Here is a 25,882-nt window from a genome sequence, read left to right as displayed (position 1 = left end):
TCATGGTTCCTAGTTGAATTCGTTCCACTATACCACAATGGGAACTCCTCAGCACCCTCTCTTGAGTTCAAGAGCCTCCATCCCCACCACTCTCAGCTCCTTATCTTTACTCAGGCAAAACTGTGAAGAAAACAAAGTGTTTCTTTAGGGGCTCAACTTTTCTTTTCAGGCCCTTTATCTCAAATTCATTGGTGTCTCCTTCCTATCCCTATGACTAGAGGCACAATGCTTTCTCCTCTCTGTCCCTGCCTTAGTCTAGTTCTCAGAAATCAATCTCATAAATTCATTTATACTTCTACTCACATGAGCAAAATGCTTCACAATCAAACTCTTTCCTGGAGTCTTCAATTTTCATAGGGTCTCAAAAGACTTAAATCAAGGGAAAAAATTTTCAGTTGTGGAATTCCAAGCAACAGCATATGGTTAACGCAAATCTTTGAGGGCAGGACATATTCTTTGTGCCCCCTGAAATTATACCACTTGATAGACCAGGCCTGTCTCTTCTTATTTCATCACCTAACATCCTTAAGCAGTCTCCTCTCTCAGCCCAGAGGCCAGGATCTCTTGGATATGGGTCAATCCTCACCACCATCTGGTCTTACGTGGAAAGGCAAAAGAGAGATACCTCTTGTTTACTCAGTAATAATTCACTGTAACAGTCACATAACAGGTGCCATTAGCTCCCAGTACATGCAGTAAGGCCACACTGCACTCTCACCTCTGTCCCCATCACAGCTTACTCCCCTGGAGAACATCAACAGATTTTATTTGGATAATAGGATTAGGCGTCGTAAACAGTACATCAGAGTTACCAATGGTGTTCTCACATTGTGGGTTACACTGCTATGAATACCTAGAAGCAAAGAACAAAGACTTTTATTAAACATCCTCTATAGTCAACTGGTATCTTCCCTACATATGTTGTTGCAGTGTCTCTATACATAAAACCTAGAATTCTACAAAAAGGATGCTGTGGCTAAACACATCTCAACAAACAAAACTGTAAGGTAGAGAAAGATGGCAGTTCCCCATTTTTTCTTCTTTCCTGACCCTCCTTTCCAAAATCTTGTCAGAGACAGAAGAGCTCCACGGAAACAGCATGAACTGTGGAACTGGACAGACCTGAGGAGAAATAAATCCTAACTCAGCCTTTTATTAGCTGTCTGACCTTGGACAAGTTACATAGCTTCTTTGACTTTCAGCTTGCCCCAGCACAAAAATGGAGATGATACTTTATTGATTTGTATTATGATAATTAAATAAGAAAATACACAAAAATATCTGTATATATGCCTGGTTCTCCAGAGATGTAAGTTTTTTCTTCCCAATCTAGCTCAGCATGTCCCTGGTGCCCTTATGTTACTCTCTGGCTATCCAAGGTGTGTGCCCCACACAAACTATCCTTTCCTTTTCCTAAGCTTATCAAAGTATTCATCCTTTAGAAGAGCTGATATAATCACACTGATAAAAGGAAAGCAATTCTAATAAAATGAACTCAAGTAAAAAGTGGATGATATTGTTGGGATCGTGTTATTAACTCTGTGGGAGCTGTTTCTCTATTTAAAAAAAAAAAGGCATGAAAATTCAAATGAAAGGAAGGACATCTGGAGTTCCCATCATGGCTCAGTGGTTAACAAATCCAACTAGGAACCATGAGGTGGCGGGTTCGATCCCTGGCCTCGCTCAGTGGGTTAAGGATCCGGTGTTGCCATGAGCTGTGGTGTAGGTCACAGATGTGGCTCGGATCCCACGTTGCTGTGGCTGTGGCTGTGGCATAGGCCTGAGGCTACAGCTCTGATTTGACCCCTAGCCTGGGAACCTCCATATGCCGCGGGTGCAGCCCTAGAAAGGCAAAAGACAAAAAAAAAAAGAAAGAAAAGAAAGGAAGGACCTCTAATGATAAGATACTCCAAGAGAAGAGGGGACCAGTAGGTTGGCCTCTTTTCCTGCAAGCACAGACTCTGCGCTGAAGAGGAGACACCATCAGAGCTACAGGATATCATCTCAGATTGCTGACCGTCACACCTCAGATCAACAAGTCCAGAACAGAACTTGGGAGCCTTGGGATACCCCTTCTGCTCTGGCCAGCACACATTACTTCCTAAGCCAAGAAGTTATGGTGGTGCTTTTTTTCCTTACAGGTTTCCAACACTATTTTAAACTCTTTGGAATGGAGCAACAACAGGATTTGATTATAGTCATAGCCTTGGAATAGCCTATTGGAGGTCTGGGCTCTGCTTCCAGAATCACACCTTCCTTCTCTGAATGGTTTCAATAAGGCCCACCTAGGAGTTTCTGTTGTGGCCCAGAGGAAATGAATCCGACTTGTAATCATGAGGTTTTGGGTTCGACCCTGGCCTTGCTCAGTTGGTTAAGGATCTGGCATTGCCGTGAGCTGTGGTATAGGTCACCGATGCAGCTCAGATCTGGCATTGCTGTGTCTATGGTGTAGGCTGGCAGCTACAGCTCCAATTCAACCCCTAGCCTGGGAGGCTCCATATGTGGCAGGTGCAGCCCTATCCAGGATCATGGAAGCAGACTACAGTGACTAAAAATAGCCTAAATGTAATCACTTGCACAATATGCTATGCTGACTATCAACCACAATTCACCATGGAAGTTCTCACTGTGAAGAACTCTTCAGCAGCATACATGCTCTACTCGGCTTTCCTAGCAAGCCCTCAGAGAGCCTGGGGCACTAGCCCAGACTGGGCTCTCAGGAACGGTCTGGACACCACTGGGGAGGGGGGGTGAAAGGGGCTGGCTAGCAGCTTCAGCAGGTGGAGTTAGGAGGAAATGAAGGTGAAATCCAAGGTGAAGGAGGGGCTGATCTAGGCAGATTATCCAAAAGCATGCGCTCAGGGAGACTGGTAAAGTAGAGACAATAACAAAATGTTTTGGAGTTCTCCGGTGGCCTAGCGGTTAAGGATCTGGCATTGTCGCTGCTGTGGTACAGGTCTGATCCCTGGTCCAATAACTTCACCATGCCACAGGGTGTGGGGGAAAAAAAAGGTTTTATTTTATATTACACTTTGCTAGATTTCCTTATATTGAATGCTTAATATTGTTTTTGAGATATATACTGAGGGCTAAAATTATGAGGGACGTCATAATCTTTCTATTGCTTAGGCGTCAAAGTTTTTAATCCTTGGCTTAAGCAGTAAACAAGGAAACCTAGGATTCCAAAACTTCAAGGTCACTATTTATTTCTTCATTTTTAGGGGCTAACAAGTGCCAAGTCTTTATTCAGTCCTGGGATACAGAAGCAAACAAAACAGATATGGTTCCTGAGGTTCCCAAAGCCCACAGTCCAGAGAGAGATGCTGAAAATAAGATCAGGATTCAAAGCAAAAAGTCTATACTGGAAAATAGGCAAGATTCTGTAGCCAGCAATGGGATACAGAGAGAGGAAACCTCTTCTGGGATGCCAGGAGAAGAGACCATGGGCAGACAAGGTGCTGTTCAGGAATATGGGCTGGGTCAGATAATGCTCTTATCCTCCCATTACCTTTGGCATGGGGGAGAGCCACTGTGGTGGGTTGAGTTAACCAAAAACAAGTGACCAGGGCACTCATAGCCAGTACTACCAGGAAGCTGCTCCTTCTCTGCTCACAGCCATGAACTGTGTGATATATGCCATGTGAGCTATGTGTGAGATCCTGAAAGCTCCAAAGAAAACTAAGACTTGAGTTGTCTACCGACAGGAATTCTAGGAAATATAGCAGGTCAGAATTGGGAAGCATAAAAACGATTGTCAGAAAAAGCTGGGTGACGCTCCCCTGAACTGTCATTGACACTTCTCTAATATTGCAAGGTAATGAAAAAAAAACCTGGAGTTCCCACTGTGGTGCAGCGGAAACAAATCTGACTAATATCCATGAGGATGCAGATTCAATCCTTGGCCTCCCTCAGTGGGTGGGGGATCTCACGTTGCTATGGCTGTGGCACAGGCATGCAGATGTAGCTCTAATTTGACCCCTAGCCCAGGAATTTCCATATGCTGCAGGTGTACCTTGAAAAGCAAAAAAAAAAAAAAAAAAAAAGCCTAATTTCACCTGGAGGGGTGGGGGCAGGAAGACATCCACTAAAATGATCAGATTAAAGCCAGAAGCCCTCTGAAAGGCATGTCTGCTTTAATTTATTCTATCACAGTTCTGGAGGCTAGGAGTCCAAAATACAGATGTCAGCAGGGCCATCCCTCTGAAGGATCTACAGAAGAATCCTTCCTTGCCTCTTCCAGCTTCCAGTGGTTGCCAGTAATCCCTGCCATTCTTTGTTTGTGGCAGCATATCTCTAATCTCTGCCTCCATCCTTACATGGTTGTCTTCCCTCTGTTTGTGTCTCCCTCTTCTTGTAAGAACACCAAACACTGGATTAGGGCCCATCCTAATTCAGTACAATTTGATCACCATAACTTGATTACATCTTACAAAGACCCTATTTCCAAATAAAATCACGTTCATAGGATCTGGACAGATGTGAATTTTTAGGAGGACACTGTGCAACCCAATACAGAGCACCTATCACATAAAGAGTTTATATGTAAGGTGCTTAGAACAGTTCCTGGTAGATAATATATGCCATGTATAAGTGAGCTTTCTTCATTATCTCCGGCAGATAGTAACTGCATGGGATATGTGGACGCTCTGTCACGTAAGAATCATCCTCTCAGAGTTCCTGTCGTGGCTCAGTGGTTAAAAAATCTGACTAGGAACCATGAGGTTGTGGGTTCAATCCCTGGTCTTGCTCAGTGGGTTAAGGATCCAGCGTTGCTGTGAGCTGCGGTGTAGGTTGCAGACACGGCTCAGATCCCACATTGCTGTGGCTCTGGTGTGGGCCGGCAGCTACAGCTCTGATTAGACCCCTAGCCTGGGAACCTCCATATGCCATGGGAGCGGCCCAAGAAATGGCAAAAAAAAAAAAAGAATCATCCTCTCTACCTTGAGTCAGAAGCAAGAAACTGGATGGGACACAAAAAGAGCAAATAAGGGCAGAGCTAGAACAATGGGTTTATTACCATTCAATACCCCTACCAATACCCTATCAATACACCTAGGCTGGAGTGAGGAAATATCTGATACAGTCACTTAATTTGTTTTTCGAACAGCACAGAATTTATCATTCCAAACAATGGCCCCTTCAAAGAGTCTCCAAATTAGGATCCACTTAGGAGGAGCTTCCAGATACAGCAGAGAAACTGCACAGTGAGCACAGCAGCTTCATCACTTAGAGTTAACTGTGAGTTCTGATCCCAAGCTGCCTTACAAAGCACATTTATTCCTCAATTTAGCAAATGAATGGCTACTGACTGAATCCAAACATTAAATTCATTTAAATTTACACTCTAAAATGGAGATCTGCGACTTGCTATCACTAGCACAGCTTACTTTCAAATTAGGGGAGGGAAGACCAGATTAAAGGCATCTGCTCTTGCTCCTTCAATGAAGGCATTTAGGACACTACTGAAAAGAAATAGACCCAGATCTTCATATTAAAATAACTTTCAGGTTTAAATTTAAAGATTTAAAAATACACACCCAAAGAATTCAAAGAGAGTAAGTAACTGTTTTTATAATCTTGAGGTAAGGAAACATGCTTTTTCTTAACACTGGTCTAGTAGCAAAAAAAACTATAAGGCAAAAGATTATCTTAACTACCTAAAAATGTCAAACTTGCAGATAAATTAAAAATTGCATAAATAAAGTTGAAAAACAAATGACAAACTGGAAACAATTCTGCACCATACACAACAGTCAACTTCAGCTCTTTCAAATTATTAACGAAAATATTACTGGGAAAATGTGTGAAGGACATGACATGAATGAGTGATTCAAAAAATATATAGAGCTGTCAAAAATAACTGAAAAGATGTCTAATCTTTAATATTCAAAGAAATGTAAATTAAGTCACATTTACTGAGTGCCACGTCTCAGTTACTATTCAAAGCATTTTACTTGAATTAACTGATTTATTTCTTATGAAACAGGTGCTATCATCATCCCTACTTTGCCAAAGATGAACCTAAGGGACAAAGAAGTTAAATGACTTACCCAAGGTCATATAGTAAGTGGCTGAGTCAGAATTCAGGCCCCATCAGGCTAGCTCCAGAGTCAATCTCCACTTCCATATTACACTGACAAGATCACATTTCACCTGTCAGATGGGGAAGACGGGAAAAAACACACAAGCCAGTGTTACTGATGATATGAAGAAACAGGCAACCTCACATGCTGTTGGTGTAAGTTAACATTTTGAAGGGTGTTTGACCCCATGAATCAACATTTTAACTCTGTATATTCTTTAACTTAGCCATTCCATTTCCTAGAATTTGTCCTGAGGAGATATGCTGACAAATGTATAAAGATTATATACCAAGGTGTTTACCGCAGAATGTAAATAACAAAAATATTACAAATAAAAAACCCAATAGGCACACCAAAAATCCAACAAATTCATTCATTCAACAAATACTTATTGAGCACCACCTGTGTACCAAGAACTGGTCTAAGCTCTAGGTAGAAAGCACTGGATTTAAAAAAAAACAAAATCCTTATTTTGATGAAGCCTACATTCTAATGGAGGGTGTTAGGCAATAAACAAAAATATGTAGTACAATAAGTGGGGCTAAATGCTATAAAAAAAATGGAGAAAAGGGAGATAGGAAGGGAAAGGAGGTTGTTACAACTGTAAAAAGGTCAGGGAAGGCATCACTGATTAGAGATGAGGCAGATTAAATACTAGAGAACAAAATGCACTACGGTATATCCACACATGGAAATACAATTCAGCCACTTATTCTATATTCACTGACATGAAAAGATGTCCACAACACATAATCAAATGAAAATGGATTCTCACCACACACAAAAAATAGATTAACTATGTGAGGTGATAGATGTGTTAACTATATTGTGATAATCAATTAACAATATATGTATATCAAATCACATTGTATACCTTAAACTAACACAGTGTTATAAATCAATTATACCTCAATGAAGCTAGGATAAAAGTGAAAAATACTACAAAACAGGATTAAAGAATAATAACGGTAGTAAAGTATGATTCCATTGATATGAAATTACATGAATGTACCTGCTTATGCTTTAACCGGGAAAGAGGAACAACACAGAAAGAGACTGATAACACCAAGCAAGGGTCCAGGCTGACTGGCAGCTAAGTGGTACCGGCAGCACGTGTTTGTTCTTCCATCCACTCACTCATTCTCCTCCCCACACCTACACTTGTTCCAGAAAGGATTTCAAGACAGCAGCAAATCCATACACTCCCCACAAGTTCTTTAACTCTCCCCATACTCCCTCACCCTTTCCCCTGCTCGTCCCAGAAGCCAGTCATAGGGTGAAAGGGATAAAAGTTTAAGCTAAGTGGGTATAAGAAGTACGGCGGGAAAGACCCACAGATCTGGATGGGATTCCCCTCACTTCAGCACATGAGAAACATCCTGGGAGGCATATTTTCCCCCTACAGATCAGTAAGATTTGAAGCAAGGCTAATTTAGATTTCCTATTATACCACTTGCTAAACCCCAAATGCCTTGTAGGGTACCCAGGAGCAAGACTGACTCATTCACAGGGAGGTGTACAAGCCACAGCAGGCCAGAACAATGCCCCTGGCACACAAGTGCCTCTATCTTCCTATAAGCAGAAAATGACAGAGCTGAGCCCTTTCTGCCCCCTACCTCATCCCTCACTCCATGCCTACACCCAACAAGCTATTCAGCCTGTGCCACAACTACCCTAGAGATTCAGACTTCCTAAGATTCTCAGTGTAGGTCCCTACCTAGAAAGTCACCCAAGGTGATTAGCCATGTTAATATGATTAGAACATTTTTAGCTAGAATGAAATTTTGAGTGAACAGGATCTAAATATATTTGCTTTCAAACATGTGGGAGCAGATTACATTCCTTGCTTGAGCATAAAGCCACAAACAAAAAATTGGCAACTTCCTAAAGGTGGACTCCATGTTACTATTTCCTCTTTCTTGAGCCTGATGATAGGAGTGGAGGCACACAAGTAGAGGCAGGGGATCTAGAGAAAAGATTTGACTATTTCATAATATTTCTCAAATACTCTGTCACCTGGTGAATACCTACTATATGCCATGCCCAATGTTAAGAGCCTTCATATATTTACACCAAAAATGAGAGATTATTTTTATCAAACATTCATACTATGTGCTACTAAATTTAAGAAGCCTAAGGCACATACAGGTCCAGTTGCCCTGCTGACAGTTGAATACCCAAGCTTGAAATCAGATAGAAGATAGAAATCTGAGATTCTCTGCAAGGTTACAACGCATAAGTTTCACCATGTACTGTCAGGACACAGCCTCAAGGCCCTATTCCAGCTTCTGCTCTCTTTCCTGGGCTTTCAGCAGGGAATATCACACACACACAGACACACATACACATTCTCCAACACACTTAGTCTGCAAGTGGAAGAAATTCTTCACCAGTAAAGAACAGATGAGTAAATCAGAAAAACCAGGACTTCCCATCATGGTGCAGTGGTTAACAAATCCAACAGGAACCACGAGGTTGCGGGTTTGATTCCTGGCCTCACTCAGTGGGCTAAGGATCCGGCGTTGCCGTGAGCTGTGGTGTAGGTCGCCGTCACAGCTCGGATCTGGTGTTGCTGTGGCTGTTGCATAGGCCAGCAGCTGTAGCTCTGATTCGACCTGTAGCCTAGGAACCTCTATATGCCAAGGGTGCAGCCCTTAAAAAAAAAAGAGAGAGAGAGAGAGAGAAAAGAAAAGAAAAACCAAAGCAATTCTCTCTTGGAGTTCCTGCTGTGGTACAGCGGGTTAAGAATCTGGCATTGCCACAGGTCACAGCTTTGGCTCAGATTTGATCTCTGGCCCAGGAATTTCCATATGCTGCAAGTGCAACCAGGGGGGAAAAAAAAGCAGTCATCTCTTCAGCAGAGGAGTCTCTTTCTAAACTTCTCCTCTTCCTTGAATACGTAGTTATGGAGCAACTACTATTATGCTCATCACTACAGGATATAATCATAAGACATGCCTCCTGCCTTCAAGATATACTCTATTTAGGAAGACAAAATCAACACACGAGAAACATGTTATTGAAAAATGTGTAAGTACAATGGAATACTACTTAGCCATAAAAAAGAACAAAATAATGCCACTTGCAGCAACATGGACAGAACTAGAGACTCTCATACTGAGTGAAGTCAGTCAGAAAGAGACAAATACCGTATGATATCACTTATATCTGGAATATAATATACGGCAAAAATGAACCTTTCCACAGAAAAGAAAATCAAGGACTTGGAGAATAGACTTGTGTGTGCCAAGAGGAAGGGGGAGGGAGCTGGGTAGATTGGGAGCTTGGGTTTAATGGATGCAAACTATTGCCTTTGGAATGGATTAGCAATGAGATCCTGCTGTGTAGCACTGGGAACTATGACTAGTCACTTATGATGGAGCATGATAATGTGATAAAATAGAATGTGTACATGTATGTGTAACTGGGTCACCATGCTGTAGAGTAGAAAAAAAAAAAACTGTATGGGGTAATAATTTTAAAAATAAAATAAATTAAAAAAAAAAAGAGGAGTTCCCGTCGTGGTGCAGTGGTTAACGAATCCGACTAGGAACCATGAGGTTGCGGGTACGGTCCCTGGCCTTGCTCAGTGGGCTAAGGATCCGGCGTTACCGTGAGCTGTGGTGCAGGTCACAGACGAAGCTCGGATCTGGCATTGCTCTGGCTCTGGCATAGGCCGGCGGCTACAGCTCTGATTAGACCCCTAGCCTGGGAACCTCCATATGCCATGGACGCAGCCCTCAAAAAACAGAAAGACAAGAAAAAGAAAAATGTGTAAGTGGATTTCCCATTGTGCTCAGTGGTAACGAACCCAACTAGTATCCATGAAAATGCGGGACTGATCCCTAGCCTTACTCAGTGGGTTAAAGGATCTGGCGTTGCCGTGAGCTATGTTGCAGGTTGCAGACACGGCTCGGAACCCACACTGCTGGTTGTGGCTATGCCATAGGTCGATGGCTACAACTCCAATTTGACCCCCACCCAGTCTGGGAACTTCCATGGGCCGCACCTTAAAAAAAAGACAGACAGAAAAGGAAGGAAGGGAGGAAGAAAGGAAGAAAGGAAGAAAGATGTATGTGTAAAACAGAAACAGATTCACAGACAAAGAAGACAATCTAGTTACTAAAGGGGAGAGGGACAAATTAGGGATTAACAAACTATTATATATAAAATACACAAGCAACAAGGATATATTGCATAGCAGAGAGAATTATAGCCATTATCTCGTAATAACTTATAATGATGTATGAGCTGCAAAAATACTGAACCTCTATGCTGTTTACCTGAAACTAATATAATATTGTAAATTAAATTCAATAAAAGGAAGAAAGAGCTCTAAGATTTCTAATGCAAGAGAGGTGCTAGTACAACAAATGTCAGGGTGAATGAAGTTAGACAAACAGTACACAGGTATCCTCAATTTCAGTCTTCCCTTTCCTGGATCTATTCTTAGGAGATATTTTTCACTTCAAGAAAAATCTCGGAGTTCCCGTCGTGGCTCAGTGGTTAATGAATCCGACTAGGAACCATGAGGTTTCGGGTTCAACCCCTGGCCTCGCTCAGTGGGTTAAGGATATGGCATTGCCGTGAGCTGTGGTGTAGGTCACAGTCACAGATCCAATTAGACCCCTAGCCTGGGAATCTCCATATGGTGCAGGTGTAGCCCTCAAAAGACAAAAAAAAGAGAAAAATCTCAAATACAAAAATCCAAGACATAAAACTATGCATCATTCACTAGAAAAAAAAGATGCCACTGTTGTAAAGTTTAGAAATACCATTTAACCCGTCCCCAACCCCTGTTCCTCTTGCCCCATCCCCCCCAAATGTTTACATTCAACTTTTCCAGTTCTCATTTATAGGGTGAAGCAAAGCACTTTTTTTTTTTTTTTTTTTTTGCCACTTCCAGGGCCACTCCCGAGGCATATGGAGGTTCCCGGGCTAGGGGTCTAATCCGAGCTGTAGCCATCGACCTACGCCAGAGCCACAGCAACGCGAGATCCAAGCCTCGTCTGCAACCTACACCACAGCTCACGGCAAAACCGGGTCCTTAACCCACTGAGCAAGGCCAGGGATCGAACCCGCAACCTCATGGTTCCTAGTTGGATTTGTTAACCACTGGGCCACAAAGGGAACTCCTAAGCAAAGCACTTTTTAAAAGGAAATATATTGACAGATGAATAGATAAACAAAATGTGGTACATACACAAAATGGAATATCATTCAGCCTAAAAGAGAAGGAAATCCTATCAGGTTATACATACGGATGAATCTTAAGGACAGTCTGCTAAGTGGAATAAGCTAGGCACAAGAAGATCAGAGTTCCCCTTGTGGCTCAACAGGTTAAGCACCCAACTAGTGGAGTTTCCATCATGGCTCAGTGGTGTAGTGCTGTGGCTCTGGCGTAGGCCGGTGGCTACAGCTCCGATTGGACCCCTAGCCTGGGAACCTCCATATGCCACAGGAGCAGCCCAAGAAATGGCAAAAAGACCAAAAAAAAAAAAAAAACCAACTAGTATCCATGAGGATGCAGGTTTGATCCCTGGCCTCGCTCAGTGGGTTAAAGTATCCAGCATTGCCGCAAGCTGAGGTGCAGATCATGGATGAGGCTCAGATCTGGCATGGTTGTGGCTGTGGCACAGGCTGGTGATTATGGCTCTGATTCAGACCCCTAGCCTGGGAACCTCCATATGCTGTGGGTGTGGGCCTAAAAAAACAAACAAAAAAAGACACAAGAAGGTAAATACTATTTTACTTACATGAAGTATATAAAACAATTCCTAGAAACAGAAAGTAGAAGGGTGGTAATAAGGGGTGAGAAGAAAAAAATGAGGAATTGTTTAATGGGTATAAGAGTTTTAGTTGTGCGAGATGAAAAAGTTCTTATGATCTATTGCACAACAATATGAATATACTTAATACTACTGAATCGTGCATTTAAAATGGTTAAAACACGAGTTCCCATCGTGGCTCAGCGGTTAATGAATCCAATTGGGAACCAAGAGGTTGCGGGTTCAACCCCTGGCCTTGCTCAGTGGGTTAAGGATCTGGCATTGCAGTGAGCTGTGGTGTAGGTGGCAGACTTTGCTCATATCTGGCATTGCTGTGGCTGTGGCGTTGGCCGGCAGCTGTAGCTCTGATTCGACCCCTAGCCTGGGAACCTCCACATGCTGAGGGTGTGGCCCTAAAAAGAATTTAAAAAAAGCAATAGGCAATTTAGCTCAAACCCTTGTGTATCAACTACCTGATCCTTCCAATAATCCAAAAGCCGTTTCTACACTAAAGAAGTAAGAATGCTAACAGATGATTTAAGTAATCCCATAGATTACTTATGACCTTAATCCTGAACTACTTGGGAGTCCTTTATTATACTCCACCCACTATCTTGATTCTCTAGGTTTTAGACCTACTGATTCAGCAGCTTCCTGTTTCATCTTTGCCTCATCTTATCCCCAAGGCCTTTTGTTTCCTTCCTTGCTTAGGACTGCACTCCACTCTCAGTTATTCTGCCACCAGCCACTCTGCCTAGATCCTCAACCTTGATCTTAGGCACTCATGCCCCCTTCATGGGCAAGTCCCCTGCAAGGCCTACCTTGATTTTATGAAGATGTTCCAAATAGAAACAAGCATATGAGATGATTCGTCCCAGCAAACACTGGAATCATCAAAGATGGACTATAGAGAATGACAGTGAGACAGGCCAAATGTCTAGAGCTCACCCTGACACTCTAAGGCACACTTTTTTTGGTCTTTTCTAGGGCCACACTCATGGCATATGGAGGTTCCTAGGCCAGGGGTCTAATCAGAATTGTAGCCACTAGCCTACGCCAGAACCACAGCAATGTGGGATCCGAGCCGCATCTGCAACCTACACCACAGCTCACAGCAATGCCACTCCTTAACCCATTGAGTGAGGCCAGGGATTGAACCCTCAACCTCATGGTTCCTAGTTGGATTCATTAACCACTGAGCCACGATGGGAACTCGATAAGGCACACCTTCTTAACCCTCAGGTGATAACCCTGGTAATCCATCCCTCCTACACACCACCCCCACCTCAAGGGATCCTTCTATCCCACAGCAGCTAGAACTAAGAATACATGGTGAGCAAGACATAAGGCTTTGTCTGATAGAATTTATAGTCTAAAGGAAACAAGACAATTTAGTAATTATAATACGTATGATAGTTAAAGGCAAAGCATGTGAAACTGGAAGATTAAGAAGGCTGGTCAGGGAGTTCCCAGGGTGGCACAGCAGAAACAAATCTGACTAGTATCCATGAGGATGCAGGTTCAATCCCTGGCCTCGCTCAGTGGGTGAAGGATCCGGCTTTTCCATGAGCTGTGGTGTAGTTTGCAGACACAGTTTCTATGTGGTGTTGCTATGGCTGTGGTATAGGCCAGCAGAGTAGCTCTGATTCAACCCCTAGCCTGGGAACTTCCATATGCACATGCCATAGGTGCAGTCCTAAAAAGCAAAAAAAAAAAGGGGGGGGCAGCTAGTCAAGTGAAGTTATACCTAAGATGACACTTGAAGCATCAAAAGAAGATACCCAAGTAGTGGCAAGGCATTTGAGGAAGAATGTTCTAGGCAGAGGAAACAGCCTATGTAATGACCCTGCAGCAAGGAAGCATATCTGAAGAGATGAGATGAGCCTGAGAGGTGGGGAGGTCAAGATAGAGTGTGCTGGGGCAGATGATGCTGGAGAAACCAAAAAGGCCCTCATAAGATATAGGAGGCTGTTTTATCATTCACTTAACAAGTATTCATTGAGTGTTTACAATGTGCCAAGCATTGTCCTATGTGTTAGGAATACAACAGTAAATAAACAGACAATATGCCTGTTCTCAGACAAGTTACGTTCAACTGGGGGAGACTATAAACAAGTACGTGACTAAAGTAGAAAAATATCACATACCAGAGTTACCATCATGGCTCAGTGGTAATGAAACCAACTAGGATCCATGACAGGGGCTCAATCCCTGGCCTCGCTCAGTGAGTTAAAAGGATCCGCCACTGCCGTGAGCTGTGGTGTGGGTATCAGACATGGCTCAGATCTGACATTGCTGTGGCTGTGGCGCAGACCGGCTGCTAAAGCTCCAATTGGAACCCTAGCCTGGGAACTTCCATATGCCACAGGTGCAGCCCTAAAAAGGAAAAGAAAAGAAAAATAACACACATTGATAAGCTATGCAAAGAACTAAAGTAGGTGATGTGCTAGAAGGTATGTACGTGGGTGGTTACTTCAGATTCACTAGGTGATCAGGAGAAGGCCTCTCTGAAGTGATGACATTTAAAAGTAGGTACCGGAGTTCCTATCATGGCTCAGTGGAAATGAATCTGACTAGCATTCACAAGGATGCAGTTTCGATCCCTGGCCTCATTCAGTGGGTTAAGGATCCAGAGTTACAGTGAGCTGTGGTGTAAGACGCAGACACAGCTTGTATCTGGTGTTGCTGTGGTGTAGGCCAGGGGCTATGGCTCCAATTCAACCCCTAGCCTAGGAACCTCCACATGCCACAGGTGTGGCCCTAAAGAGACAAAAAGACCAAAAAATATATAAAATTAAAAAAAAATAAAATTAGGTATCTAAATAAAAAGGAAACTGCCCTTCAAAGATCAACGGAAAAGGAATTCTAAGAGGAGGTAACAGTACACAGGTAGAAACGCCCAACAGAAGGATCACTAAAGATTTTTTAAGCAGAGAGAATGAGATCATGATCATCCTTTTTTTTTTTTTGCCTTTTCTAGGACCACACCCTCAGCACATGGAGCTTCCCAGGCTAGGGGTCGAATCGGAGCTATAGCTGTTGGCCTACACCACAGACACAACAACTTGGGATCCAAGCCACATCTGCGACCTACACCACAGCTCATGGCAATGCCAGATCCTTAACCCACTGAGTGAGGCCAGGGATCAAACCTAAAACCTCATGGATCCTAGTCAGATTTGTTAACCACTGAGCCACTATGGGAACTCCAATTGTCCTTACATTTTATAAAAATTACTCTGGCTGCAGTATGGAGAATGAAATGGAGGTTAAATAAACTCAAGACTGGAGTCAGAGATGAGAATAGATTATGTACACTGAGATGAGGAAGAAAAAACAACACGATGATAACAGCTAACACTCACATTGCACATACTGACCTGTTCTTCCAAGTATTTTACAAATATTAATTCATCTAATCCTCACAAATACTCTATTTTATAAATTAAGAAACTAAGGTGCAGGATAGCGGCAATGAAGAAAAAAGCAACTGGATCCAAGAAATACTGCGGAGGAGTTCCCGTCGTGGTGCAGTGGTTAACGAATCTGACTATGAACCATGAGGTTGTGGGTTCCATCCCTGGCCTTGCCGTGAGCTGTGGTGTAGGTTGCAGACATGGCTTGGATCCCATGTTGCTGTGGCTCTGGTGTAGGCTGGTGGCTACAGCTCCAATTAGACCCCTAGCCTGGGAACCTCCATAAGCCATGGGTGTGGCCCTAGGAAAGACAAAAAAAAAAAAAAAAAAATCCCAGTGGAGCTGTCCATGTTAACAGTTGGATATTCTGGTCTTGAGAGAAATTTGGGCATCATCCATGTGTAGATGCTAAGTGAAGCTGTCAGAGAGGTTGAAATCACCTAGGGAGAATGGGAAGAAAAAAAGAAAGCCTAGGAACAGAATGCTGACATTTAAACACAAAAATAATCATTAGGAGTTCCCATTGTGGCACAGCGGACTAGAATCTGACTAGTATCCATGAGGATTCGAGTTCAACTGCTGGCCTTGCTCAGTGTGTTAAGGATCCAGCACTGCTGTGGGCTTCAGCAGAGGTCAAAGACACAGCTAAGATCTAGCATTGCTGTGGCTGTGATGTAGGCTAGCAGCTACGGCTCCAATTCAAGCCTAAGAACTTCCATATGCTGCAGGTGTGTGCCCTTAAAAAAAAAAAAATTAATAACAACAAAAAACTGGACATACCTTAATGTCCCTCAACAGGAAAACAGGTAAGTAAAATACAGTTATCTAATCTACGAAATATTATATAGTAACTAAAAAGAATAAGTTACTATATTATATAGTAAATAAGAAAAATTAATTTTTAGTTATATAGTAACTAAAAAGACTGATTCTTGAGAATTCTTGACGATCTTCTGTGGCACTGTCACTGCAATGACCTGGGTTGCTGCTGTGGTACAGGTTCAGTCCCTGGCCAGGGAATTTCCATATGCTGCGGGTACAGCCAAAAAAAAAAAAAAAGAAGAAGAATGAGGAGTTCCCGTCGTGGCGCAGTGGTTAACAAATCCGACTAGGAACCATGAGGTTGAGGGTTCGGGCCCTGCCCTTGCTCAGTGGGTTAACGATCCGGCGTTGCCGTGAGCTGTGGTGTAGGTTGCAGACGCAGCTCGGATCCCGCGTTGCTGTGGCTCTGGCGTAGGCCGGTGGCTACAGCTCCGATTCAACCCCTAGCCTGGGAACCTCCATATGCCGCGGGAGCGGCCCAAGAAATAGCAACAACAACAACAACAAAAGACAAAAAAAAAAAAAGAATGAGAAATATCTAAGTATCTTTATATACCAACACAGAATATTGTCAAGGCACATTACTGAATCAAAGAAAGAAATATAAGAATGAAACACAGAGTTCCCATTGTGGCACAGCAGAAACAAACCCAGCTAGTATCCATGAGGACACGGGATCCTTGCTCAGAGGGTTAAGGATCTGACATTGCTGTGAACTGCGATGTAGGTCAAAGATGCAGCTCAGATCTGGCGTTGCTATGGCTGTGGTGTAGGCCAGCAGCTGTAGCTCCGATTCAACCTCTGGCCTGGGAACTTCCACATGCTGCAGCTGCAGCCTTAAAAAATAAATAAATAAAAAATAAAACATGACCTCATTTGTATAAATAAATAAAACACAAAAATGGCACTTTAAATGTTTTCTGGGTTCATGTATATAGGTAAACATATACAAAATCTGGGAGGGACATTCTAAACCACTAACAGGTTAGGCTGCCTCTGGGAATACAGAAATAATTGAAATAGAGGAGAGGGGAAGCAGGAGTGTTTAAAATGTTACAATGTTTTGGTTTTTTTTAGATTATATATTACTATGTTCTCCGTAAAATTAAATATCAATTTCTCAAAAAATAATGGGAATTTCTGTACCTTCTTAATTTTGCTGTGAACCTAAAACTGCTCTAAAAAATAACTCAATTTTGAAAAGTCAGTAAAAGAGGAAGCCTACAAATTGGGACATCCTTTGCTTCAGACATAAATTTTCTGTTTCTTCCACCCCCCAGTGGCCCTGATGTTCAGATCTTCTGGCTTGCCATCTGCCCGTGCCCCCTAATTCCATGCTTTACCCTGAATCCTTGGCCCCAGGCCAAGTCTGGCCACTGATTCCCTAGACTGGCCCGGAACCCCAAGAGGAGAGGTCAAATACCAAATTTCTTTTTTTTTTTTTTTTTTTTTTTTTTGCTATTTCGTTGGGCCGAAATAGCAAATGGAGGCATATGGAGGTTCCCAGGCTAGGGGTCCATTGGAGCCGTAGCCTGGGGTCTATGCCAGAGCCACAGCAACGCCAGATCCGAGCCGCATCTGCAACCTACACCACAGCTCACGGCAACGCCGGATCCTTAACCCACTGAGCAAGGGCAGGGACCGAACCCGCAACCTCATGATTCCTAGTCGGATTCGTTAACCACTGCGCCATGACAGGAACTCCAAATACCAAATTTCTAAACAAATATAGGAGAATGAGTTTACATGCCAGCTTCAAGGAGAGGGATCAGGTGGCCTTGCTCGGCAGCAGCAATCTCAAAAGGGAAAAGGTATTTGAAAATCTAGAAGCAGTTCGGCAGGGCTGAGGGGACACCAAGGCAAAATCATGGGAAAGTGGTATGGGGCAAGCTGAAAAAGTAGCCAGTTCCACTTATAAAGATTCCAAGCAAAGTGCCATAATATGACAGAGGCCACCTGTACAGCAAAAGGTAGAAGGGAAGCTGCATTCTGTGAATGGGTTGGGGACATAGTAGGCGGTTGTCTAGGGGTATCTAGAGGAGTCACTCCACATTGAAGCAGCAATTCCAGGAGGCACAGCGTAACAGTTCAGAAACTTTCTGGAGCAGGAGGTCCCTGGTGGCCTAGCAGTTAAGGACTCAGCATTGTCACTGCTGTGGTTTGATTCCTTGCCCAAGAACTTCCGAATGCTATGGATATAGCCAAAAAAAAAAGAGAGAGAGAGAGAGAGGAATTCCCAGTGTGGCACAACAGGATCGGCAGCATCTTGGGAGCACTGGTTCAATCCCTAGCCAGGCACAGTGAGTTAAGGATCTGGCGTTGCCACGGCTGTGGCTTAGGTCACAACTATAGCTTGCATCTGATCCCTGGTCCAGGAACTCCAGAAGCCCTGGGCAGCAAAAAAAAAAAAAAAAAAAAAAAAAAGGAAAAAAAATAATAATAAAGGGAAAAATTTAAAAAAAAAGAAAAAGATACTTTCTGGAGCAGCAGAAAGCCAAGGACATGGTTATTCCTGAAAAAAAAAAAAAAGGTTCTACAAATAAAAAGACACTCAAATAAAGCCTTTCCTTTTTCAGTAAACCAAAGGCAAAGATCATGGTAGATCTCTAATGACTATGTTTTTTCAACTTTCTGGGGATGAAAGACAAGGTATTTGGTCTACATGTTTTCCTGGTCACCCAAAGAGATGATACCGCCTAGGTCTTACCCAATAGATGATTCACCATCAATTAGTCTATATCAGAGCCTGCTACGCCTCACACCTCACAAAGTCACATACCAGACAGCTCTGGAAAGAAAACAATCCAGTGTGAGCTGTCAAAGTCCTCTCAGTACCTGACCTCACCCTCTGGGGTAGGTTTCATTTCAAAACTGAAAGGGAGTGAAGGGCCGGGGAAATCCAAAGATCAACAGGGCCAGGAACAAGTGGTTCCCAGCAGAAAAGGGTCCCAAGGTGGAACTCAAAACAGAAACCAGACCACTGATAAGACAGTTTACGATGTCTGTCTCCAAGCCTTCAGATGCCATTTATATGTTTTCCAATATTTACAACAGGGCATGACCATGCTTATCCAACTTCTGCCAACTAAACAGCTAATTCTCCAAGTGCTCAATCAACGTCCTGGCTTTATTAAGTTTTAGAGCTTTGGGGTACCTCCAAAAACTGGGATACCAGGGGGGACTTCTGAATCTTATAGTCCTTCATATGGGCCATATTTTAATTGTAATGAATTCTATCACTTCTTCCTTCTTCATTTCCTCATGAATCCTTAGCAAAGTCTCACTAAAAAACTTCCAAATAGTTCATGACAGCTTTCTCACTAGACCAATATACAACGAAAGTGCATCTCATCAAAGGAGTCAGGTTATTTGCTTAACATTCATTTAAACTACATAAATGATCCTTAGGCAAGTCACATAAACTTTCTGGGCTCAGTTTCTTCATCTGTAAAGGAGGCTGGAAACAGACAAAGGGAAAGCAAAAAATCTTCATTGAATTAAGAAAAAAGACTTAAGTTTTAAGTCTAAAAGGTTCTTCAAAGCGTAAGCAGTTATTATTGAAAAAAAAAATGCCTAAGCATATCATGATGAAACACTCAGCATGAAGAAAAAATTTACAAACTTTCAAAGAGAAAATATTACTACTTACAAAGGAAAAAGACTCCTATTGGCATTGGAGTTTTCACCTGTATCACTAGAAACTGAAGACAGAAGAAAGTGGCACACTTTGCAGAGACTAGCACTGCTATCAAGAATCCTAAACTCAGCCAAGACATCATTCATACACGAAGATACACATACAAATGCACACACACAAATAAATAATAAATAAGCAGACCTTGAAAGTACCATTCATGCCCCTTTTCTAAGAAAAATCAAAGTGTCCTAGCCAAATTAATATTTTAAAACTGGAACAAAGCTGAGAAAGAGCTATGGAAAATAGCCACTATGGAATACACAAGACCTATTTCCCCTCCACCCCCCAAAACACTTTTAATGAAATTGTACCAGGTGACTTGTGATAGCACTTCCAAGTATAAACAAAAACTGTCCTATACATAACCCTCCCAGGCAGTCTGGGTTTGCGAGTTGTTCATCACCTAGTGGCGGAATGAAGTAAATGCAGTTTCATCAAGAGTTCAGATAAATTTCCAGCCATTTTGTGATTTCTGACTGTGTGTACAGGGCAGCAGCCTGCTGTCCTAGAAATTATAAGAGTAGGGAACTGAAAACCCTCCAGACTGATAGAGAATTGTATAGATTCCACTCATTATCCATTCATTCTCCAAGGATATGAGAAGGGCCCATACTTTGTGCTAATTAATCACAAGAAGTGAAGCATAGATTTACTACAAGGCTGCACTTGCAAATAGTGAGAGACAGATATTGCTTTTGTGCAGACCAATTTTAACTGAAAGCAAGTTTAGATGCTATGAGGAAACTGCAAATATGCCATATAAATAGGAAGAATGTCTTCAAACATTTACAAGTTTGGCATGTGGAAGATGGATTGTATTTATCCTGTATGGTTCTAGGGGACAGGCCTATAACTAATGATAAGCCATCTCAATTAGTTTTCAATTCAAAACAAAAAATAATTTTCAGTGAATGAGAGCTATTGTTGGATATAATGAGAGAAACCATAAAATGAAAAGACAACCTACAGAATGGGAAAAAATATTTGCAAACACTGCAATTGACAAGCGTTTAATTTCCAAAATACATAGACAGCTCATATAACTCAGCAATAAAAAAAAAAAAAAAGCCCAATCAAAAACTGGGCATAGGAGTTCCCTGTTGTGACTCTGCAGTAACAAACCCTTCTAGTACCCATGAGGTCATGGGTTTGATCCCTGTCCTCACTCAATGGGTTAAGGACCCAGCATTGCTGTGAGCTGTGGTATAGGTCAAAGACACGGCTTGGATCCTGTGTAGCTGTGGCACAGGATGGCAGCTGCAACTCCCATTCGACCCCCAGCCTGGGAATTTCCATATGCCGTGGATATAGCCCTAAAAAAAAAAAAAAAAAAAAAAAACTGGGCAGCACATTCAGAATGAGCTCTTGCTGTACTGCACAAGGAACTATAACCAATCTCTTGGGATAGACCATGATGGAAGACAGTGTAAGAAAAGGAGTGTGTGTGTGTGTGTGTGTGTGTGTGTGTACATATATATATGTATGTATAACTGGGTCACTTTGCTATACAGTAGAAACTGGCACAACATTATAAATCAACTATATTTTAATAATAAATAAATTGGGCAGAAGACCTAAACAGACATTTCTCCAAAGATATAGATGGGCAAAAAACACATGAAAAGAGGCTCAATATTGCTAATTATAGAGAAAGGCACATCAAAACTACAATGAGGTACTACCTCACACTGGTCAGAATGGCCATCACTAAAAAAGTCTACAAATAACAAATGCCGAAAAGGGGAGGGAGAAAAGGGAACACTCCTACACTGCTGCTAGGAATGTAAACTGAGTAAACCACTATAGAAAACAGTATGGAGGAGTTTCCGTCCTGGAGCAATGGTTAACAAATCTGAATAGGAACCATGAGGTTGCGGGTTCGATCCCTGCCCTTGCTCAGTGGGTTAAGGATCTGGCGTTGCCGTGAGCTGTGGTGTAGGTCGCAGACACGGCTTGGATCCTGAATTGCTGTGGCTCTGGCGTAGGCTGGTGGCTACAGCTCCGATGGGACCCCTAGCCTGGGAACCTCCATATGCCAAGGGAAGTAGCCCTGGAAAAGGCAAAAAGACAAAAGACAAAAAACAAAAACAAAACAAAACAAAACAAAAAAACAAAAAACCAGTATGGAAGGTCCTTAAAAAACTATAAATAGGAGTTTTGGCGCTCAGCAGTAATGAACCCAACTGGTATCCATGAGAACTCGGATTCGATCCCTGGCCCTGCTCAGTGAGTTAAGGATCCACGTTACCAAGAGCTGTAGGTCAAAGATGCAGCTTAGATCTGGTATTGCTGTGGCTGTGGCATAGGCCAGCAGCTACAGCTCTGTTTTGACCCCTAGCCTGGGAACTTCCAAATGCTGCAGGTGTGGCCCTACAAAGACAAAAAAAAAAACCCAAACTATAGAGTTGGCATGTGATCCAGAAATTCCTCCACTCCTTGGCATATATCCAGAGAAAACCGTATTTTGAAAAAATATGGGCACCCCAATGTTCATAGCGACATTATTTACAATACACAAGACATGGAAACAACCTAAAAATGATGTGGTACAGGAGTTCCTGCTGTGGTGCAGCAGAAATGAACCCAACTAGTATCCATAAGGATGCAGGTTCAATCTCCGGCCTCACTCAGTGGGTCAGGACCTAGTGTTGCCATGAGTCGTGCTATAGGTCATGGACATGACTCAGATCCCACGTTGCTGTGGCTATGGCAGAGACCGGGAGCTGCAGCTCCAATTCGACCCCTAGCCTGGGAACTTCCATATGCTGTGGGTGTGGCCCTAAAAAAGGCAAAAAAAAAAAGAAACAAAGAAAAAAACGATGTGGTACAAATATACAATGAAATACTACTCAGCCTTAAAAGAATGAGATAATGCCATTGCAGCAACATGGACGGACCTAAAGATTACATTAAGTAAATCAGAAAAACAAATACCCTATTATATCATTTATATGCATAATCTAAAATAGGATACAAGAATTCTCTTGTGGCGCAGGGGGTTAAGGACCCGCACTGTCATTGCAGTATCTTGGGTTGCTGCTGTGGCATGAGACTGATCCCTGGCCTGGTGAACTTCCATATGCCACAGGTGCGGCCAAAAACAAACAAACAAAACAAAAACCACTAATAAATAACTAAAGAGTCTTTGCTTTGCATTTTTTCCCAAACTCCAACCTAGCAGCCAGTATAGCTCAAGAGGTCTGATACCACTTCCCAATAGAGAAAATGTGGACAAATTATTTAACTCATTCTCATTATCCTATAAATTTAAAACAATAATAGTATCACCTCATAAGATTATTATGAATATTAAATAATATGATAATTTTTAAAGCATTTAAAACAATGCCTAACACAGAAAGTGTATACAAGGTAGCTGTGGGTAGTGGGGGTGGAGGGTGGAAAGTGAAACCTAAATGTGCTGCTTGTTTTAGTTATCTGTTTCCAACCCTCAACCAAAGCATTCCTGGCTGTTGCTGGCCAGAGCCTAGGTTCCCTTGGCAACCAGCCTCCAAAAAAAAAAAACCAAACCCAGATATATCTTCTTCAGGAAGGCAGCTCATTTTCTGCCCTGAATTCTAGTATCTTTCCTTTGCAAGAAGCAGGCTCCCTAAAACCTCACTAATACTAATGCTCCAAATCAAGGAGCTGAGCAGGTACTACCCTCCTCACTTCATATGATCAATCACAGACCATCAGAGTTAGCACCATCTCAAGAGACCATCTAGAGTGAATCTTTTGTTTAATAAATGAGGACAACCCAGAGATTATCATACTAAGTGAAGTTAGTCAAATAGTGAAAGACAAACATCACATAACACTAATAGAGGGAAATCTAAAAAAAAAAAAAAGGATACAAATGAGCTTATTTGCAGAAGAGAAACAGACCTGCAGACTCTGAAAACAAACTTATGGTTACCAAAGAGGACAGGTAGGGAAGGGGAATGGACTAGGGGTTTGATATTGGCACATGCGCACTGAGGTATATGGAATGACTGGCCAATGGAGATATGCTGTATAGCACAGAGAACTCTACCCAATATTCTGTGATAATCTATATGGCAAAAGAATCTGAAAAAGAATGGATTTGTGTATATGTATAATTGAATCACTTTGTTGTACAGTAGAATTTATCACAACATTATAAAGGAACTATACTTCAATAAAACTTTTTTTTTTTTGTCTTTTTAGGGCCACACCCGCAACATACAGAGGATCCCAGGCTAGGGGTCAAATCAGAGCTGTAGCCCTTGGCCTCCACTACAGCCACAGAAATGAAGGATCCAAGCCACGTCTTCAACCTATAGCACAGCTCATGGCAACGTCTCAGATCCTTAACCCACTGAGCAAGGGCAGGGACCGAACCTGTGTCCTCAGGGATGCTAGTCAGATTTGTTTCCGTTGAGCCATGACAGGAACTCCCTCAATAAAACTCTAAAAAATGGGAGTTCCCCTCGTGGCGCAGTGGTTAACGAATCCGACTAGGAACCATGAGGTTGCAGGTTCGGTCCCTGCCCTTGCTCAGTGGGTTAACGATCTGGCGTTGCCGTGAGCTGTGGTGTAGGTTGCAGACGCGGCTCGGATCCCGCGTTGCTGTGGCTCTGGCGTAGGCCGGTGGCTACAGCTCCAATTCAACCCCTAGCCTGGGAACCTCCATATGCCGCGGGAGCGGCCCAAGAAATAGCAACAACAACAACAACAAAAGACAAAAAAAAAAACCTCTAAAAAATGAAAAAAAGGAGTTCTGCTGTGGCACAACAGGATCTATGGCGTCTCTGCAGTGCTAGATGCAAGTTCAATCACCAGCCCCACATAGCAGGTTAGGGATCCAGCGTTGCTGCAGCTCAGATCTGATCCCTGCCCTGGGAACTCCCTGCCATGGGGTCAACAAAAAAAGATGGGGGGGGGGGGGAATGGGGCTAATAGGCTGAGAAAAGTGAAGTCCTGGATGTGGCAAATTGGTGACAGGGTCAAGACAAGATCACAGGCCTCCTTATTCTTAGCCCAGTAGTTAAAATCATCCCATTTTTCAGTAGGACTGGTCACACTAAGTCCCATGCTAATGACCCATACTGTGTAGAGGAACAGAAGCAGTAGAGTGTAGAGGTTAAAAGCCATGGACTCTGGAGCCAGACTTCTTTGAAATCCCAGCTTTACCACTTACTAACTTACCGTGAGACTTCAGCCCATCTCTGTTTCTATAAAATAGGGATAGGAGTTCCCATCGTGGATCAGTGGTTAATGAACCCAACCAGTATTCATGAGGATGAGGGTTCAATCCCTGGCCTCACTCAGTGGGTTAAGGATCTGGTGTTGCTGTGAGCTGTAGTGTAGGTCACAGGCACAGCTCAGATCCCATGTTGCTGTGGCTGTGGTGTAGGCTGGCAGCTATAGCTCCGATTAGACCTCCAGCCTGGGAACCTCCATGTGCCATGGTTGCAGCCCTAAAAAAATATATGTGTGTGTGTGTGTGTGTGTGTGGATAAGAGTGACTACCTTATAGCTATTTCAACAATTAGATGAATTAATCCATGTAAAATTCATGGCACACAGAAAATGTTCAATGTGTATACAGCTATACAACTCTGCTTCTCATCATTACCAGCTGTATTAAGAAGATAATCAGGGAGTTCCCATTGTGGCTCAGCAGTTAACAAACCAACTAGCATCCACAGGACATGGGTTCGATCCCTGGCCTCACTTACTGGGTTAAGGATCTGGCATTGCCATGAGCCGTGTTGTAGGTCGCAGATGTGGCTCAAATCCCATGTTGCTGTGGCTGTGGTGCAGGCCAGGGGCTACAGCTCCAATTGGACCCCTAGCCTGGGAACCTCCATATGCTGTGGGTGCAGCCCTAAAAAGACCAAAAAAAAAAAAAAAAAGAGAGAGAGAGATAATCATAACAACAGAAGAGAATCAGAAGACTTTTACTTCTGGTCCAAGGAACACTGGGAAGGTCAAACATATTTACTTATTTATTTAGCCAGGACCAGGAACACCCAATCCCTCAGCAGGGAAAGACCCCAACAAACCCATCGCTCATTCATTTATTTGGATCTAGGGAAGAGTCAACTCCTGAGAATAACCAAGCACATG

The 25,882-nt window shown here is 42.7% G+C and overlaps 1 long non-coding RNA gene across 4 annotated transcripts in view; it reads right to left on the bottom strand.

Moving 5' to 3' along the window:
- Nucleotides 1-749: 749 nt before the first annotated feature.
- The window catches only part of LOC125127975 (uncharacterized), a 37,051-nt gene continuing 11,918 nt past the window's right edge, over nucleotides 750-25,882 (bottom strand). For all 4 annotated transcript variants that reach the window (XR_007135096.1, XR_007135094.1, XR_007135097.1 and 1 more), the window contains exons 4-5: nucleotides 6,051-6,153; nucleotides 750-853 (exon numbers count right to left, since the gene is read on the bottom strand). This is a non-coding gene — a long non-coding RNA (uncharacterized LOC125127975). The remainder of the gene's footprint in view (nucleotides 854-6,050; nucleotides 6,154-25,882) is intronic.

This window comes from Phacochoerus africanus, chromosome 5, assembly GCF_016906955.1.
Source record: "Phacochoerus africanus isolate WHEZ1 chromosome 5, ROS_Pafr_v1, whole genome shotgun sequence".
Taxonomy (NCBI): domain Eukaryota; kingdom Metazoa; phylum Chordata; class Mammalia; order Artiodactyla; family Suidae; genus Phacochoerus; species Phacochoerus africanus.
Note: the sequence above shows the minus strand (reverse complement) of the source record. Positions and strands in the feature narration are given on the sequence as shown.